We start from the raw sequence: 19781 nt of genomic DNA, 5'->3' as shown, positions 1-19781 counted from the left end.
CACCAAAAAGTGTCTTTTGGGGATTTAAGGAAATACCAAATCTCCTACATTTAGTGAAAACTCTTCTCAAGTGATCTAGGTGTTCATTATCAGATTTAGAAAATATTGTGATGTCATCTTGGTAAACTGCTAAGAAATCATGGATCTCCTTGGAAGAATCTATATCCATAGCTCTTTGAAATTTTTCTCCTGCGTTCATTAATCCAAAAGGCATCTTCAAATACATGAAGGTACCCCAAGGAGTAGTAAATGCAGTTTTGGCTTGGTCCTCTAGTTGAACTAAGATCTGGTTATATCCAGAAAATTCATCAAGTAGTGAAATTTTGGATGAGCCTACTACCCTCTAACGGATATGGTCCATTTTTGGTAGAGGATAGTTATCTTTTAATGAGACCTTGTTTAAATTTCTGAAATCAACACAAAGTCTGATTTCCCCAGTTGTCTTCCTAGTAGTGACTAAGTTTGAAACCCAATCTGAGTATCTAATGGGAGTTATAATTTGGGCATCATACATTCTTTTAACTTATTTCTCAATAGATGGCATAAGAACTAGATTAATTCTCCTAAGTTAATGTTTAAAAGGTTTATGATCCTCTTTGATTAGTATCTTGTGTTGAATTATGCTGGTGTCATAAGATTTGAGGTCTTCATAACTCCATGAAAATACATCTTGAAACTCTTTAAACAGATTTATGTATTTAACTTTTTCTTCTGAAGGTAAGGCTTTTGATAATTTAATGAGTTTAGGTTTTTGTTCAGTTCCTATGTTACATTCTTCTATATCTTCTCTCAAAGGCTCCTTTTTCGGCTTCCTAGCTACATCATTGGAATCAAACAAGTCTTTTAATGGGACTAATCCCTTAGGCAAAAAATTATTTTTAAGATTAAGAATTTCAGGATCATCATTCATTATTTCCTCTATTTCTACATTTTCTAAGTTATCTACTTCTTAGTGAAATTAGTAGGTTTACCTATTTCTAAAATATTTACATCTATGTCACTATCTATGTCATTGTCTATTGTACAGTCTGTATCTATATTACAATTATGAAACTCACCTTCAGCATTCATGAAGTCATAAATTTGGGAATCCTGTGTAGAAATTCTAACTGTAGATTAACCTGATAATGTAATATAACTAAAGAAAAATACTTTAATCTACTTCTACAATCAATTTTGCAGAAGCTTAAAAGATTTGAGCAAGATCAAGTTGAACACATATAACCAGAAGAAGAATCAATGCACATGAAACACAGAAGAATACTCAGGGGAAAGCCTCAGCTAAAAACCCCACTATCTGTATTATCCTACAAGTGGAAATATATCAGGATTACACAAAGCCTTAGCTCTCACAACTATCCAGCTCTCAGTACAATCCCTCACAAATGCTCATAGACAAGATAGACTGCTCATATGCCTTCTCCTCTACCCTCCAAGCTCCTATTTCCTTGCATTGTTTCTCCTGGGTGATCCTACTGTTACCAAGTGTAACGCTGATCTCACATCCTGTAAAACTGTGCAATACTCAAGGAATGAATTCCTTCTGCATGCATGATTTTTATTTATAGGAAAACTCATTCAACTGATAGTACACTGTCCATGTCTTTAATCTCAACTGGGTCTTTCTCAGAATAGACATGCATGAGTTACTGATGAGAGAATCTTCAGTTATCTGGAGTATGTTAGCCCCCTAATTTTCTCTCCATAACCAGTTACCACTATTTTACCTCTCTTATACACCCTCATCTTACACTAGTCCAAGAATGCTGAAATATTTCGTATGAACTTTATATTTCATATTTTTAACTTAACTTAGAATTAATTAATTATTTATTACATGATTTCTTGCTTATTATCACTCTTGTAACTTATTGATATCTCCAATGTTTGTTTGGTAGTCAAGTGCTTACCGTGACTGCTGATCCTAGTGCAGGATTGGATCTTGCACCGGTGCCAGCACAGCGAATCCTTGCAACAGATCCAGACCTCCCAAATCACCACCTCGTTTTGTGTCGCTTCAGCCACGACAATAGGTTAGATCTGAAGGCAGTCGAGCTTTAGCCACGACAGCAGGTTAGATCTGAAGGCAGCCAAGCTCCAACCACGACAGCAAGGCAATCCAAAGGCAGTCAAGATCGAACTTATGAAGAACGAACAGTTGGAGATTGGCTATGACCAGTTTTGTTGAACTGCCTAATTTTGAAGGCCGAGAAGCTAAATTCTGCATATCGGTTATGTAATTGGTTAAACGATCTTTTTGGCTTGCGGCCAAAGATCTATATAATGAAGAATGTAAATATGACGAGATAGCTTTTGGGTATAAGTTTGTATAGAACAGAGATATAACCAGGGAGGTGGTAACAGGCTTGTATTTTGTTATCGCCCAAATCTGGGCTGGACTATGTATTCACACATGTATTTGCCTTTATGAATTAATAAGAAAGGGAGCTCCGCCTCATGTTTCATAAATCGTATTTTTGTGTTTGAAAGCTGATGAATTGATAAAGTACTGAGCAGCGTTTCTATTTGAAAGGGAAACACGCTGGTTGGCTAGGGCCCAGCCAACCCAGCACGTTTACCCTATTCTTCTGTTCTTGTAATTTATGCTTATAATATCAAGTGTGATTTAATTTACAGCACATGTATTCCTGTTTGAGTGAAAGCAGATCCGTTGTGTGAAGTAGTTAAATTTCCTTTTCCTGCACCTAATTTCGGATTGGTTTTCCCACCTGGCCCAAGTAGGAGAAATAACCCTCCACCAGTGCACGTTGGTGTGCTATTCATTTTCCTGCATCTGATTTCGGATTGGTTTTCTCGCTTGGTCCAAGTAGGAGAAATAAACCTGCACCAGTGCACGTTGGTGTGCTATTCATTTTCTACAGTTTTGTTTGATTTGGTTTTCCCCACCTGGTCCAAGCAGGAGAAATAAACCTGCACCAGTGCATGTTGGTGTGATGCAGCAAGCCTTTTTAGTTTACTTCCAGTAGTTTTCTTGCTTTCATTAATACTTTATGACAGGATAAATTATATGGATTGTTTCTTTATTTTTGCACTCTGTTAAAATCAGAAACATTCATTTTTATGTGTGCAATTTGATAACACTTGCAGTAACTAAGCACTTATTTCAAGAATTAAATGCCAAGTGCAAGAAGCTCTGATCTGGTGCAAGAACTAGTTTCTTGCCACGGGATCTGAGTGCTCTGAACTTGAAAAATTTCAAGCCCTTGCACGAAGTAAAACACTTTTAGTAAAGACACCATTTATACCCTCTGCATAAACCTTTGTTCCTGCACTAGTGCAAGCAGACTGCAATAGTGCAGGATAGATTAGTGCAAGAAGTAAATCTCTAGATAAGCAGGTTTGAAGGGCCCATTTGTTGAGACTGCTAAGGTGCCTCTACTAAAGAAAACACACACTCAGTAGTTAATCAATAGTTAGCTAGAGTGATTGCCCCTTTATTTCTAAATCTCTTTTGCAAATGCATTCTTCCTTGTTCCAGTCTTAGATTATTTTGATGGTTCAAGTTGCCTTTTTCTCTCTTTAGTTTGATTTTGCAATCTTTCCTTTAAAGAAAGTAGAGATTGACATTAGAAATATTCATACCATCTCTGGCATTGCTTGTGCTTCGTCTCTAAGTTTACGAATCCCCCGAGTTGACAATTTAAGTGTTGAGGAGTTTGCTTAAGTGTAATTCCTGCACCCAACATTTTGGCGTCGTTGCCGGGGAGGCGATTTGATTTCGTAAGAATTTTCTGATTATACAATAGAGGTAAGTTTTCCTTAATTTTTTGGCAGGGAAAACTTCTTTGAAGGAATTATATTGATGTTGATTGATTGACAGCATTCTTTATTAGAAGTTGTTTGTTATTTTTCTTTCTTTTTTGAAATGAATGCCTAGAAAAGGTAGGGGTTCAAATCCCACTAAGGGCCGAAAGAATTCTTAAAACAATTCTCATATTGGGTCTCCTTCTGTGAGCAGGAAGCCCAATCCAATTCAAACCCATCACGCAGGAACAATCCACCTGGATTTTGGTGACAACAGCTCAGGTGTGGTTCAGTCTGTTGGGAGCAAAAGGGAAACAATGGCAGACCATGAAGATCATGTGGAAGGAACTGGTGAAAACCGGGTAGGTGGGGAACAATCCACTTTTGAGTTTCCAATTTTGGACCCCAATACTGTGGCACAAATGAAGAATATTCCACCATCAGCTCTCCCTCATTTCCATGGTAAAGTTCATGAAGGTCCTGACTCTTTTTTATTCGAGTTTGATATTTTGTGTAGCAGTTATGATTATTCAACTGATGCTTAGAAGCCAAGATTATTTCTTGTTACTCTCAAGGACTCAGCTTTACGCTGGTTTATGGGGTTAGGAGGAAACACTATAGCCTCTTGGGATCAGATGAAGAGAGTGTTTTTATCTAAATATCAAGAATATTGCAAAACTCGGGACATCTAGGATGAGATTTTTACAATCATACAAGATGATGATGAAACTCTTCAAGATTACATAGAAAGATTTCTGTATATTTTACAAAGGTTGAAACTTAAGCTTGATTCCAGTACTATTAGAACCTTGTTCTTAAGAGGACTTACTGATAATGCTAGAAATAATTTAAATCTGTTAGGACAAGGTGATATTTCTCAGCAAAATTTCGAACAAATTTGTGAATTATGCAGGAAATTTTCAAGAAATCAATATAGATCCGGTAGAGGAACTCGAAATAGAAATAGAAAAACTGAATCTACTGATGTTATGATTATTGGACTAGAAAATAAAATGGAAAACATGAAAATTGATATAATGAATACTGTTACCAAACATTTGGACTCTTTAAAGTTTCAACAAAAACTCATGAAGGAACAAGAGTCATTAAGTATTTTCTGTCCTAAATGTAGAGACAAGCATCCTCCTAAAGAATGTCCTCTTAATTTGAAAGAAACTAATAAGTGTGCTATTTGTGTAGAAGACCATATCACAGAAAAATGTCCCTCTATACCAAGACTTAAAGCTGTATTTACAGGGCGACAGCCTGAAGCTGAATACTTGTGTGCTACGGGAGCAAAAAGAAATTGGCCTCAGGTAGGTGCAGGTATGGCTCCTGAATTTTTTCCGCGCTATTTTGGTTATAATTCACATGCATATTCTCATCCTAACACTAATCAGTAGTGGCAGTATGGAAACCAATATCAGCATGGGCAACCTTCTCAACCATGGAAACAAGGTTGGAGAGGGCCAACTCATTCTCCATATTCCTACCAGCCACCCATGCAGTCATATCCATCTACACATACACCTTATCCAATGCCTCAACCTCCAAGTCAGTCTACTCTGCCAGTACCTTTACCTCCACCTTTTCAATCTCCTCAGTTGCCTGCTCAACCTATGCCCAATCCTAACAATAATAAAGCAATGCAAATGATCTATGTAACAAACCCACCTTTATTTGAGTACCAGTTTATTCTAGTTGGGGTTCATGATATTCAATTAAGATCGGGAAGGACTGTAACACCAGAAAATTAGAAGCAACCTAGAGTGATTGTTGAAGAGAAAGAAGAAGAGGAAACTCTTAATCATTCTCAAAAAAATGTCACTAAGCAGTCCTTACCCTCTGAATCCTTGCCATCTTCTTCCAACCAGCCTCCTTCCTAGAGAGGCTAGTAATGGAAAGAAGTGAGCGTATTTCTGAGACTAGCTTGGCATCAGAGCTTCAGAATCTTTTCATTAAGATACCTTTGCTCCAAGCCATCAAAGAGATCCCTATTTGTACCAAGATCATTAAGGAACTTTGTCTCAAGAAACCCGGGAGGAAGAGATTGGAACCCCAAACCATTCAATTTGCTGGTAGGGCAGCAAAGTTGATGACGGGATGTGTGTCTATGGAAAAATATACTGATCCTGGAAACCCTGTTATCTCAGTTCATATTGGTAATGTCCTTGTCTCTAATGTTCTTATAGACCTGGGGGCAGTAATTAATGTCATGACTAAGCAAACCATGGATCAACTTCAGTTATCTCATCTTCGCCCTACTCCCACTATGCTTGAATTAGTAGATAGATCTAAAATTAAGCCAGAAGGAGTATTGGACGATGTCATCATCTCATTAGATTCTTGGGAATATCCTGCTAATTTCATTGTGCTTCAACCAAAGAACCCAGTAGGAGGACATCCCTTGATCTTGGGTTGACCATGGCTTGTTACAGCCGATGCATATATTGGATGTCGCTTCGGTGATATGTATATTTCACATGGAAATTCTAGGAAGAAAGTTACCTTATACCCCCATGCTAGATCCATTCAGGACCTTCAAGATACTTTATGGTTGGATCAGAGCAGTGATCAGGAGACTCAGCCCATTTCCTTTATCCACCAGCATACTGGGTCTTCACAAGAAGATGAGATTCAAGATTTCTTTAATAATCTAGACATTATGCCTAATTTTGAGCTATTGAGCCAGATTTTCAGCCTAGATTTTCAAGATAACCATGATTCTCATTCTTTTGTACCACTGCATTTGACCACCCCCTTGAGTACTCCTGAGCCTGATACTACTCTTGTTGAGATTAGCCCCGGTAAATCCTTGTATATTAGTTCAGATTTGGACTCATCTCAGCGAGAGAAGCTTGTGAATTTGTTGCAAAACCATCTTAGTGCCTTTGCATGGGGCTATGAAGATATGAAGGGCATCCCCCCTGAAACTTGTACACATCATATCTATATTTAGGAAGGAGCCCGACCTGTCTGACAACCCCAGAGGCAAATGAATCTAGCTCTAAGAGATATTGTGAAGGAAGAAGTACAGAAACTCTTGGATGTTGGTTTTATTTATCCTATTTCCGACAGTCAGTGGGTCTCTCCATTAGTGTTAGTACCTAAGAAAGATGGAAGATGGCATATTTGTATTGATTATCGAGAATTAAACAAAGCCACTCTCAAATATTACTTCCCTCTCCCTTTCATTGACCAGGTGCTTGATACCCTTGCAGGAAAGAAATATTTTTCCTTTCTGGATGGCTACAGTGGTTATAAATAGATACTAATTGCACCCGAAGATCAGGATAAAAATACTTTGACATGTCCATGGGGTACATTTGCTTATAGAGTGCTCCCCTTTGGTTTATGGAATGCCTCGACTACCTTTCAAAGGGTAGTCCTAGCCATTTTTGCTAATCTAAAATTTGTAGAAATTTATATGGATGACTTTTCTATGTTTGGTGATTCTTTTCAGGAAGCTCTTGAAAATCTGGAAAAAGTACTTCTTCGTTGTCAGGAAGCCCATCTCACCTTGAGTGATAAGAAATGTAGATTAATGTGCAAATCGTAAGTGTTAATTGGCCATTTGATTTCTAATAAAGGTATCCAGGTTAATCCAGCAAAGATCGAAATCATTTTGCATCTTCCTGCACTCAAAACTCGAAGGGAAGTAAGAGGTTTTTTAAGACATGCTGGTTACTATAAGAGATTCATTGAAAAAATTTCTAAGATAGTTGCTCCTCTTTTCTGACTTCTAGCTAAGGATAGTGAATTTTCTTGGACCACAGCTTGCCAACAGTCTTTTGAAACATTGAAGGAAAAGTTAGTACATGCACCAGTTTTAAGAGGTCCTAACTGGTCTCTGCCTTTTCATATTTCCTCTGATGCTTCATATTTGGCTATTGGCACAGCTTTAGGACAAGAGGAAAATAAACAATCCTATGCTATTTATTATATTAGTAAGAATTTGTCTTCCACTAAATTAAATTATGCAGTTACAGAGAAAGAGTTTTTAACTGTAATTTTTGCAATTAATAAGTTCAGGCACTATATTACGGGATATGAAGTATTTGTACATACTGATCATTCTGAAATTAAATATTTGATGAATAAACCATTAACTAGCGGTAGACTGACTAGGTGATTACTATTGTTGCAGGAATTTAATATTACTATTGTTGATAGACCAGGAAAATCTAATGTTGTAGCAAATTTTCTTTCTGGATTAGATCATCCTGGTGAATCAACTCCTGTTAATGATGATTTTCTGGATGAACATATTTTTGCTATGTCAATAGATTCCCCATGGTTTGCTAACATTGCTAATTACTTGGTTACTGGGAAAACACCACCCCACTTGTCCGCTTGTGAAAAGCGGAGTATTGTTCAGAAAAGTGCTGCATATTCTTGATTCAAGGAGATCTCTTTGACACTGGTCCAAATTTGATTATCCATAGGTGTGTAAAGGAGGAGGAAGTGTTTGACATATTGAAATATGCTCATGATGAACCTTGTGGAGGCCACTTCACTGATAAGCGAACAACATATAAAGTATTACATGTTGGAAATAATACTGAGAGGGGGGGTGAATCAGTATTATCAAATCAATTATTTTTCATTTCACAATCAGATTTGTATACGCTACTTCAGTTATGGGAAACTGCGTATATACACTATTGTGTCTAAAGCAACCAACGTATATCAGAAAGCTTAAGATTCATTAATTGTTGATCTTTAATCAGTGCATCAGGACTTCATTAATCATAAGAATAGTAAACAGGAGCATTAAAACAGAACAGATCATCACACACATGGACACAAAGATATAAGGTGGAAACCCAATGTGGGTGAAAACCACCTGCTGCAATTCGTCTCTATCTTCTTTTAATTAGAAATTTCTTTTTACAATGATTCTGTACTGGTGCAGTCTTATACCATTATGCAGGCTACTACCTACAGAAGGCTACAACCTTCTCTCGTTCTCCAACTTCTTCTGGAAGGGAGATGCAACCTCCTTAGCTCTTGTACTAGCTGAGGTACTAGTACATAGGTGCTGACCTACAAAAGGATACAACCTTCTCTTTTCTTTCAGGGACCACGTTTCATAAATTTTCAGATTGGATCCATGAATAACATCAATCAAACATCAAGTATATCTGCATCAACCAATCTCCTTTTCACCAAACAAAAACTGAATCAAATAGTCACTTCTCTGAGTGTTGTACCCAGAAAACAGTAACAGTAACCAGACAGCAATTATGAACCCAGAACACTACAACAATAAACAGAAGTAGCTAAAACATATTTCAAGAGAAGTATGCTACTTCAATGTGTACAACATGCGTGCATATGCTACTGAATTAAGGCCAACCTGCGTATATGCTATTTTGAATTTTAGAACCAGCGTGTATACGTGCCTTTGCTTCGTTGAACCTGCGTACAGATCTATAAAAGATAATTTATCCTTTTCATTTATTCAAACATCAGTTATACCTAGATTATCAGATTTATAGATCACGTCATGCGCCAAAAATAACATATCAAAATTACACAAAGATACTACTATTCAAACCTTAAGATTTTGATCCATCAATAGTACTTATCCTTCTTCTTGCGCCCAGGTTCCTCCTTGATTCAGATCTAGCTATGCACCATAACCCAATGACTAGTATTCCAGATCTAGTTCTTCATAAGATATTCAATGCTTGAGTCGATGCCTTTGCCTAATAATCTCCTTCCCCTTTTATAGTCTTAGGCCTTACACAATACCATGGTCCAAAACCATAAAGAATCAATACCTTGGACCAAATACCTAGGTTCAATACTTTAGACGAGATACCATGGTCCAAAACCATAGGTCCAAATACCAAGGACTAAATACCATGGACCAAAAATAAGTTTTCCCACACGTACGTGCTTTTCTTTGCATGAAAGTGCGTGCATACATATACGCGCCTTTCTATCATTTAACCCGCGTGTATACGCACCTTGGTTAAGAGGAACCTACGTATATCTCTTTTTCCTTCATTCTGAGAGCCTGAACTATGATCTGTCATTTGAGTGAGTTGCCATCAAGGACAACACCTGTGTCATAGCACCAATCCTGTGTCATAATGCCAACAATCTCCCCCTTTGGACTTGATGGTAACCCCAAGTCACTCAAAGTCATTCTCCCCCTTTGTCATCAAGTGCAAAGGGTTATGCTCCCCCTGAGTTCATGCTGAAATCTCTGCTCTGCTGTGCTGTCCATGCTCCCCCTGACTGTAGGCAAGGTCTGCAAGAAGATGTTCTACAAGAAGATACATAACTTTATACATCATAAATGACCTTCCTACCCCCAAAGACCCATACCTACATCCATCTCCCAACCAAGTGGGGATTTACTCATCCACCCAACCAAGTGAGGATACACCAAAAGTTTACACAAGATAAAACAAGAACATTACATTATCCATCCCAGGCATAGTGGGGAAACCAAAGTAGGCCGTTACATGACCTTGATAAGAAAAGAAATACATGACATAGAGACGAAATATCTACAACAAGACTATGATAGTTATCGACAAATATCATCAACAACATCTGTCAAACATCATTCAGACCAGCAACCATGTTCTCCTTCTGCACATGTTCCTCCTGAAACCAAAACACTATGAACTTGAACCAAGATCTTCTAGGATAATGCCAACAATGCATTATTAGAAGAATATATGTGCTCCCCTTGAACCTGTGCCAGATGGTCTCTGTCAGACCCATATCAGACTTCTTTCATCTTGAGCCTGGCCCACTATTTGTTTTCAAACCAACATATGCGCGACTGTATCCACATAAACCGGCGTATGTACGCGGATTCTCCTCATTAAACTCATGTACAACCACTTTTCTCTGAAACAGACAAGTTTCAACAGCAAGATGATGCGTCAAATACTCCCAGCTTCTGTCTGAGGTATTCAAATGTCTCCCTGGGCAGTGGTTTGGTGAGTATATCAGCAACCTGTTCCTTGGAGGGAACATACTCCAATTTTACCTTTTGTTCAAGCACGTGTTCTCAGAGAAAATGATATTTGATAGGTATGTGCTTGGTCTTTGAATGCATGACTGGATTTTTTGAAATACTAATTGCACTTGTATTATCACATAAAATGGAGATCGGTGGAGTATTTGAAAATATTGCAAAATTTGCATCATCCAAAGGAGTTGTGTACAGCAAGATGCAGCAGCCACATATTCCACTTCAGTTGTAGATAAAGCAATTGAACTTTGTTTCTTGCTGAACCAAGATACTAATCTGGAACCCATAAAGAATGCACCACCACTAGTGCTATTTCTGTCATCCACGCTTCCTACCCAATTTTCATTTGTATATGCATGAAGTGTGAGATCTATATCTCTAGGATACCATAAGCCATAGTTTTGTGTCCCTTGAAGATATTTGAAAATTCTTTTAACCGCCTGAAGGTGTGCTTCTTTTGGATTTGCCTGGAATCTTCCAACTATTCCCACTGCATGCATGATGTCTGGTCGGGTACCAGTCAGATAGAGCAGACTACCAATCATGGATCTATAGGTTGGTTGATGAACTGCTGTTGAATCATCATTTGCGTTGAGGCTGCATCCTGTTACCATAGGGGTACATACTGGTTTCGAATCTTCCATGCCATATTTCTTCAAGATCTCCTTGAGGTACTTGGTTTGTGATAAAAAGATACCGTCTTTATTTTGTTGGACTTGTAAACCAAGAAAATATGTCAGCTCACCAAGCAAAGAAATTTCAAATTCTTTCTGCATCACCAAAGAAAAATTTTGACTCATGGCTTCTTCATTGCTACCAAATATGATATCATCAATATACACGACAAGTATTATCAATTTATCATTATCAATTTTTACATATAGATTGCTATCTGCTGATCCTTTTGAAAAACCTTGTTGATGGAGGTATTTGTCCAGACGATAATACCAAGCCCTTGGAGCCTGTTTAAGACCATAGAGTGCCTTCTTAAGTCTGCATACAAGTTTTGGATCATTTCCAAGTATAAATCCATTTGGTTGCTCAATATACACTTCTTCTTCCAAGTCCCCATTTAAAAAGGCAAATTTCACATCCATTTGAAAAACTTTGAACTTTTGAAAGCTAGAAAGAGCAAGGAACATTCTTATGGCTTCAAGTCTAGCAATTGGTGCAAAAGTTTCTTCAAATTCTATACCTTCTTGTTGAGCATACCCTTTACAAACAAGTCTGGCCTTGTTTCTAATAACATCTACATTTTCATTCAACTTATTTTTGAATATCCATTTTTTCCCTATGACATTCTTATCATTTGGTCTAGGAACCAACTCCCAAGTGTTATTCTTTTCAATCTGCTCAAGTTCTTCATTCATGGCCTTGACCAAGCATTCATCTTTGCATGCTTCACTTAGCTTGAAGCTTCTGAAATAGTTCTTCTTATTTGTACACCTACCTCTTTCTGTCCCAAAACTTGAGTTTCTGGATGATTCTTCTGAACGTACCTGGATGGAGTCTTTTCTTCTACCCTTATTTGTTCTTCTGGTGCCTCAGGGGTTTCTTCTTCATCATAAGTCTGATTTGATGTTGAAGGATAGTATTCATCATCTTTGAAATCTTCGGATTTTACCTACCTAGGAATATTTCCTTCTTCATCAATCACTACATCAATACTTTCAACAATTTTTCCAAGTCTTTTATTGTAACACTTATATCCTTTGCTGTGGGGAGAGTAACCAAGGAGAATGCCTTCATCTACTCTAGGTTCAAACTTGCCAAGGTTTTCATCAGTCCTTTTGATGTAACATTTGCTTCAAAAAATTTTGAAGTATTTAACCATGGGAATCTTACCATACCAAAGTTCATGAGGAGTTTGAGTGTTGTTCACCCGGACGTTTGTCTTGTTCAGAATAGTAACCGCAGCAAACGCAGCTTCACCCCAGAAGGTTGCAGGAGTTCCAGACTCATCAAGCATAGCACAAGCCATTTGTTGAACTGTTTTGTTCATCCTTTCCACTACTCCATTTTGCTGAGGAGTCCTTGTAGTAGAGAATTCCCTTCTTATTCCATGTTCTTCACAAAAATCGAAAAATTCATCCAAGGTAAATTCCCCTCCTCTATTAGACATGAGGCATTTGATTCTGCGATCTGATTCGTTTTCAACCAAAGCTTTGAATGCTTTGAACTTTTTGAAAGCTTCGTCTTTATGCTTCAGAAGTCCAATCCAACACATCCTTGAAAAGTCGTCAATGAACAATATGAAGTATTCTTCTCCTCGAGGTGACCTCTTCCTAGTTGGACCACATACATTAGTATGGACAAGTTCAAGTGGCCTACTAGTTGATCCTTCCTTCTTAGGGAAATTAGTTCTGGTTTGCTTACCAAACTGACATGATTTGCATATTGTATTGTCAGGAATTCTGATGTTAGGGAGATCAAGAACCGCCTGATATTTGCATGCTTTCCTTATCTGAGAGAAGCTTAGATGCCCCAATCTTTTGTGCCATTGCCAGTGTTCATCATTCTTTCTTAGATAGCATTGTTGTTGTCCTCCCTTGAGTATATATAAATTATTTGGAGTTCTTATGCCTTTGATCACTGTTTCTCCTGTATCAAGCTCACGAACAATACATCCATTTGATCGAAAAATTACCTCATTTCCTTGATCACACATTTGACTGACACTCAATAGATTGTGTTTTAAGCCATCAACATACATAACATTTCCAGCTTTGACTTTTTCTTTTAAAATAACAGAACCTTTACCTTTTATGAATGCAGGGGTGTCGTTTCCAAATGAGACCTTCTTTTCCTTTTCTAAGGCACTATATGATTGAAGTTTTTCTTTATCCCCTGTCATATGTTTTGAGCAACCACTGTCAATGTACCACTAATTTTCATGTCCTTCCGCATATAAGGCTATACCACATCTTTCTGGTTGCGGTTCTTTCTTTCTCCATGTTTTGGGACTCAATGAATCTTGCTCCTTCTGAGTTGTTTGCCGAAACCTACTCCTGCATTCAGAATCTTCATGATCGAAGTCGTTACAAATAGAACATTTTATTTCATTTTCAAGAGCAGAAAAGTTATTGTAGGTCCTTTTTATGATTCCAGTCACACTCCTTTGATTTCATGCTTCTCTGGTCATGATGGTCTTGTAGGCAACACATTGAGCTACTTTGTGTCCAAATTTATGACAAGAGAAACATTGGCCATTGAAGAAATTCCTGCGATTATCAAACCTTCCGTCTAGGTGATTGTAATTTCCATATCCATTCGTTCTTTAGGCAAATTGAGAATGATTTACCTGTGGTTGGTTATAGTTTCTGTTCATCCTTGAATTATATTTCCCTCGATTTACTTGGTTATCTTTGTTTGTTCTTGAAGTAAATTGTCCCTGACTTACCCAATGATCTGCATTGTGCCTTTGTTGTCGATTGTCAACCTGTTCACTTCTCCTTGCTGCTTCAAGATAACTTTTGGAGGTAGATGGCTTCTGTGCTTGAGATGCTTCTTCAGTATACCCAAGACCTGTCTTGATTAGAGGAGAATGCTGCACTTTGATGATCTCATCTAAAGTTTTAGATCCTTTAGCAAATCTCAGATTAAGAGCTTTTGTTTTCTCAATATCTTTTCTAAGTCCCACAATTTCAAATTCTAACTTTTCATTGTGTTTTTCCCTTTCATCAAGTTGGAATGTCAGAGTATCTATAATCATATTCTTTTCTTCTAAACAAATTTTAAGTTTAGAAATTTCTTCATAAAGACCTTCTTCATCTATAGCATCCAAGAAATCATCATCTTCAAAAGCCATCAAAAGTCTATAATCATTACCTTGTTCATCTTCATCACTATTTGAAAATCCATCACTGTCTTCATGTGGATAATAGCTCTTCTTACTTACATTCTATTTTCTATTCCATCTAACTAGTTCCTTACCTTTGTCAAGCTTATCTTTATGTGGACACTTGGCTGCATAGTGACTGACTCTTCTGCAAGCAAAGAATTTAAAAGGTAGCTTACGTTTGAATCTTCCAGAACCCGTTGAAGGTTCTTGACAAAGTTTGATTCTTCCTCTCCTTCTGACATATGTCCTAACTCATTGTATTCTCCTTTTCCTGAGGCTTTGAATGCAGATTCTCTCATGTCTAACGGTCCCCCTTTTCTCATTTCAAAAGCAGTTAGGATTCCGTGTAGCTGTGACATGGTAATGCTTTAAATATTCTGCTTCTCTTCTATGGCCGAAACTTTTGATTCAAACTTAGACGACGAAGATCTTAGAACCTTTTCAACCAAAGTAACTTCTTTTATCTCTTCACCTAAGTTTTTCATATAATTAACAATCTCATCTATACGTAAGAAATAATTAGCCACACTTTCATCATTGTGCATTCTGAGATTTTCATATTGAATTCTGAGAGTTTGTAGTTTTGCACGTTTTACCTAATCATCTCCTTCATAGCTCAGAACAATCTTGTCCCATATTTCTTTTGCGGTTTTGAGTTGCATAACCTTGACGAATTATGATTGAGATAAACTCCCTAATAGAGTATTAACAGCCTTTGCATTTGTTTCATACTGCTTCTTACCAGCCGTATCTGTAGGAGTTGCTGATGGAAATGTGTATCTTGTTTCCACGATATCCCAAACTTCTGTACCAAGAGATTGAAGATATGCTGTGATTCTTACCTTCCAATAGATGAAGTTGCTTCCATCAAAGATTGGTGGCCTGATAGATGCCTCCTTTTCGTAGTTGCTCATGATGATAGATCTTCCTTCAAGCAATCAAGCTTCTTCTGAAGGACCTGGCTCTGATACCAATTGTTGGAAATAATACTGAGAGAGGGGGTGAATCAGTATTATCAAATCAATTATTTTTCATTTCACAATCAGATTTGTATACGCTACTTCAACTATGGGAAACTACGTATATACGCTACTATGTCTAAAGCAACCCGCGCATATCAGAAAGCTTAAGATTCATTAATTTTTGATCTTTAATCAGTGCATTGGGACTTCATTAATCATAAGAATAGTAAACAGGAGCAGTAAAACATAACAGATCATCACACACATGGACACAAAGATATAAGGTGGAAACCCAATGTGGGTGAAAACCACCTGTTGCAATTCGTCTCTATCTTCTTTTAATTAGAAACTTCTTTTTACAATGATTCTATACTGGTGCAGTATTATACCAGTACGCAGGCTGCTACCTGCAGAAGGCTACAACCTTCTCTCTTTCTCCAGCATCTTCTAGAAGGGAGCTACAACCCCCTTATCTCTTGTACTAGCTGAGGTACTAGAACATAGGTGTTGACCTACAGAAGGCTACAACCTTCTCTTTTCTTTCAAGGACCATGTTTCATAAATTTTCAGACTGGATCCATGAATAACATCAATCAAACATCAATTATATCTGCATCAACCAATCTCCTTTGCACCAAACAAAAAATGAATCAAATAGTCACTTCTCTGAATGCTATACCCAGAAAATAGTAACAGTAACCAGACACCAATTCTGAACCCAGAACATTGCAGCAATAAACAGAAGTAGCTAAAACATATTTCAAGAGACGTACGCTACTTCAATGTGTACAACATGCGTGCATACGCTGCTGAATTAAGGCCAACCTACGTATACGTTATTTTGAATTACAGAACCAGCGTGTATACGCGCCTTTGCTTCGCTGAACCTGCGTACAGATCTATAAAAGATAATTTATCCTTTTCACTTATTCAGACATCAGTTATACCCAGATTATCAGATTTATAGATCAAGTCATGCGCCAAAAATAACAGATCAAAATCACACAAAGATACTACTATTCAAGCCTTAAGATTTTGATCCATCAATAGTACTTATCCTTCTTCTTGCGCCCAGTTCCTCCTTGATTCAGATCTAGCTATGCACCATAACCCAATGACCAGTATTCCAGATCTAGTTCTTCATAAGATATTCAATGCTTGATTCGATGCCTTTGCCTAATGATCTCCTTCCCCTAATGATCTCCTTCCCCTTTTATAGTCTTATGCCTTACACAATACCATGGTCCAAAACCATAAAGAATCAATACCTTGGACCAAATACCTGGGTTCAATACTTCAGACGAGATACCATGGTCCAAAACCATAGGTCCAAATACCAAGGACTAAATACCATGGACCAAAAATAAGTTTTCCCACACGTACATGCTTTTCTTTGCATGAAAATGCGTGCATACATATATGCGCCTTTATATCATTTAACCCGCATGTATACCCACCTTGGTTAAGAGGAACCTACGTATATCTCTTTTTCCTTCATTCTGAGAGCCTGAAATATGATCTGTCATTTGAGTGAGTTGCCATCAAGGACAACACCTGTGTCATAGCACCAATCCTGTGTCATAATGCCAACATTACGTGCTAGTTACTTTTGGCCTTCCTTGTTTAAGGATGCCAAACAGTATGTCAAGCGTTGTGATAGTTGTCAACAGATGGGCCAGCCTAATCAAACCAATGAAATGTCTTTATGACCCCAAGTTATGATTGAGCCATTTGAAAAATGGGCTATTGATTTTATAGGGCCAATAAATCCAACATCATTAAGTAAAAAGCATATCTTGGTTTGTACGAATTTTGTTACTAAATGGGTAGAAGCTAAAGTTGTTTCTTTTGCTACATAAAAAGTTGTTGTTGATTTTATTTTTACTGAAATCTTTACTAGATTTGGTGTGCATAGAGAAATTGTTTCTGACAATGGTCCATAGTTTATTTCTAATCTGGTACAGGGTGTGATGGAGCAATATAAGATCTACCATAGGAAATCCACGTCGTATCACCCGCAAGCAAACGACCAGGTGGAATCCACGAACAAATTGATCGAGTCCATTCTGACAAAGACAGTAAATATGCATTAGAAGGGCTGGGCTAAAAGATTACCAGAGGCTTTTTGGGCATATAGAACCACTTGGAGAAATAGCATGGGACATACACCATATGAGTTGGTATATGGCAAACAGGTTCTATTACCAATTGAATTCCAGATCAAAACTTTCAGAACTACAGTTCAGTTAGGACTAGATCTCTCTGAGGCACAACTACAGCGTCTTCTCCAATTAAATGAGTTAGATGAATTTCATAGGGATGTTGTTCAGCAGAACATACCAATTTAGCAGCAACGTAAAAGGTGGCATGACAAGTCTATTCAGAAAAAGAAATTCCAACTAGGTGATTGGGTGCTCTTTTATGATTCTAGATTTAAAATCATTATAGGGAAATTCCATACACATTGGATGGGACCTTATGAAGTGATCCGAGTATTTGAGAATGGAGCAATAGAAGTTAAAACTATTGATGGACAAAATTCAGTATTCTTGGTAAATGGACACAGGTTAAAGAAGTATTTTCGGCCACCTACCAAGAAATATTTTTACACAACAAGTCCAACAGCAATTTGGGATGGTAGTAGTGAATGGTAATACCAACCTTTTGAAAAAATGAATTCTCTTTCTTCTTAAAAATAAAAATAAAAATAAAAATAAAGAAAAATAAGAAAAAAATAAAGAAAAAATATTTTCCAGTAATTATGAAAATCAGTTCGTTGACATGATTGCAGAAGGATCAACCTGAAAACTAGCTTGCTGGCAGGAAGATCAAAATTTTCTAATAAAAAGACAATGTTGCTTGATCTTTAGATATGCTAGCTACCACCAAGTAAAAGCAGGTTCAACGGAACCAACCTTTATATAGTTGGGGTAATTAGCATGGATATTTTTACTCAAGTAATGCTTAGTTTTCGCTACAGTTATTTTTCTTGCACCAGTGCAGGCAGACCTTCCAGAAAATTTTCTGCCTTTCTTCATATTCCACTTTCGTAATATTCCCTCAGTTTTCTTCTTCAACCCCAAAATGATTAACCTTCCCACATTCTTCTAAATTTACCATGTCTGCTTCGAAGAAATCCCACTTTACCCTTGAAATTTTTTCCCTATCCCACTTCTATTTATTCCCTCTTTTGGTACTATTCCTGGAATCCCTATAATAGAATTCCTTCCCATTCTAAAAATTCCCTTTTCCCACTTCTTCATTCTCTCATGAATTTATTGCAGGATCTCGTACACAAGGAGCAAAATGATATGCTTTGAAGCATCAAGAAAGGGCGAAGCAAATTTCCAGTATAAGTTGAGGAAGTCATGTGAAAATCTAGCCTATATTATTTAAATTCTCTGTTTTTAGATATTATGCTTGCACTAGTGCAAGCATGTTGTCCTATATGATAAAGTAAGCAGAAAGGTACCAACAGAATAGTATAATTTAAGCGATGCAAGTAGATCAGTGCAAGCATGCACCCCGTCAACAACATAGTACAAGTTATTATTTTCATAGTATACGGCATAGGAAAGTGGTTATCATGAAAATTTATATGAAGTCCTTTCATTTCACCAACGAGTACTTATGCTATCATACTAACTAGGAGAAAATTATTTAAAGTACAAGGTGTTTTAAGTTAGAAATCATGATCATTTTTTAATGAATGCTAAGTTCTTTTTTTTGAATTATCAAGGAATGTGGAAATGTTTTAACCGTTGCTTGGACATAATTACCCCTCTCCACCATAATCCTAAAACCTCCTTCACTCATAATGATTACCTCATCTAGTCGTTAAAACGCCACCACAAGTACCAATATGGCTTGACCTCAAAGTTGTCGTGCATCTACGGCGAATGAACGGGTGATAAGGCGAAAAGGATGGTGGAAAGTTGGATCTCTATTTATAAGAGCCGATTTCCCTAGTATTGCATGTAGAATTCTCAATTGTTCATAGCCGTTAAGTAGCGATGTCGCCTGTTTGAAACAAACCCTCGTCTCTCAGTAAAATAGAGCAGACTGCTGAGTATTACAATAGTCTTGCACTATTGTGAGACTCGGGTTTTCTTCCGTTATTTTAGAAGTTTGACGGGCATGATAAAGAAGTGGCTTTACAGTTTGCAAGGAGTTTTAGAAACGGTAGAGTGAAAATTGGGCCTCTCAAATTTAA

This window comes from Pinus tabuliformis, chromosome 1_2 (assembly GCF_031772625.1).
Source record: "Pinus tabuliformis cultivar Carrire ecotype Pingquan chromosome 1_2, CPIR1, whole genome shotgun sequence".
NCBI lineage: Eukaryota > Viridiplantae > Streptophyta > Pinopsida > Pinales > Pinaceae > Pinus > Pinus tabuliformis.
The sequence above is the reverse complement of the archived record's forward strand: the minus strand, read 5'-3'. Positions refer to the sequence as shown.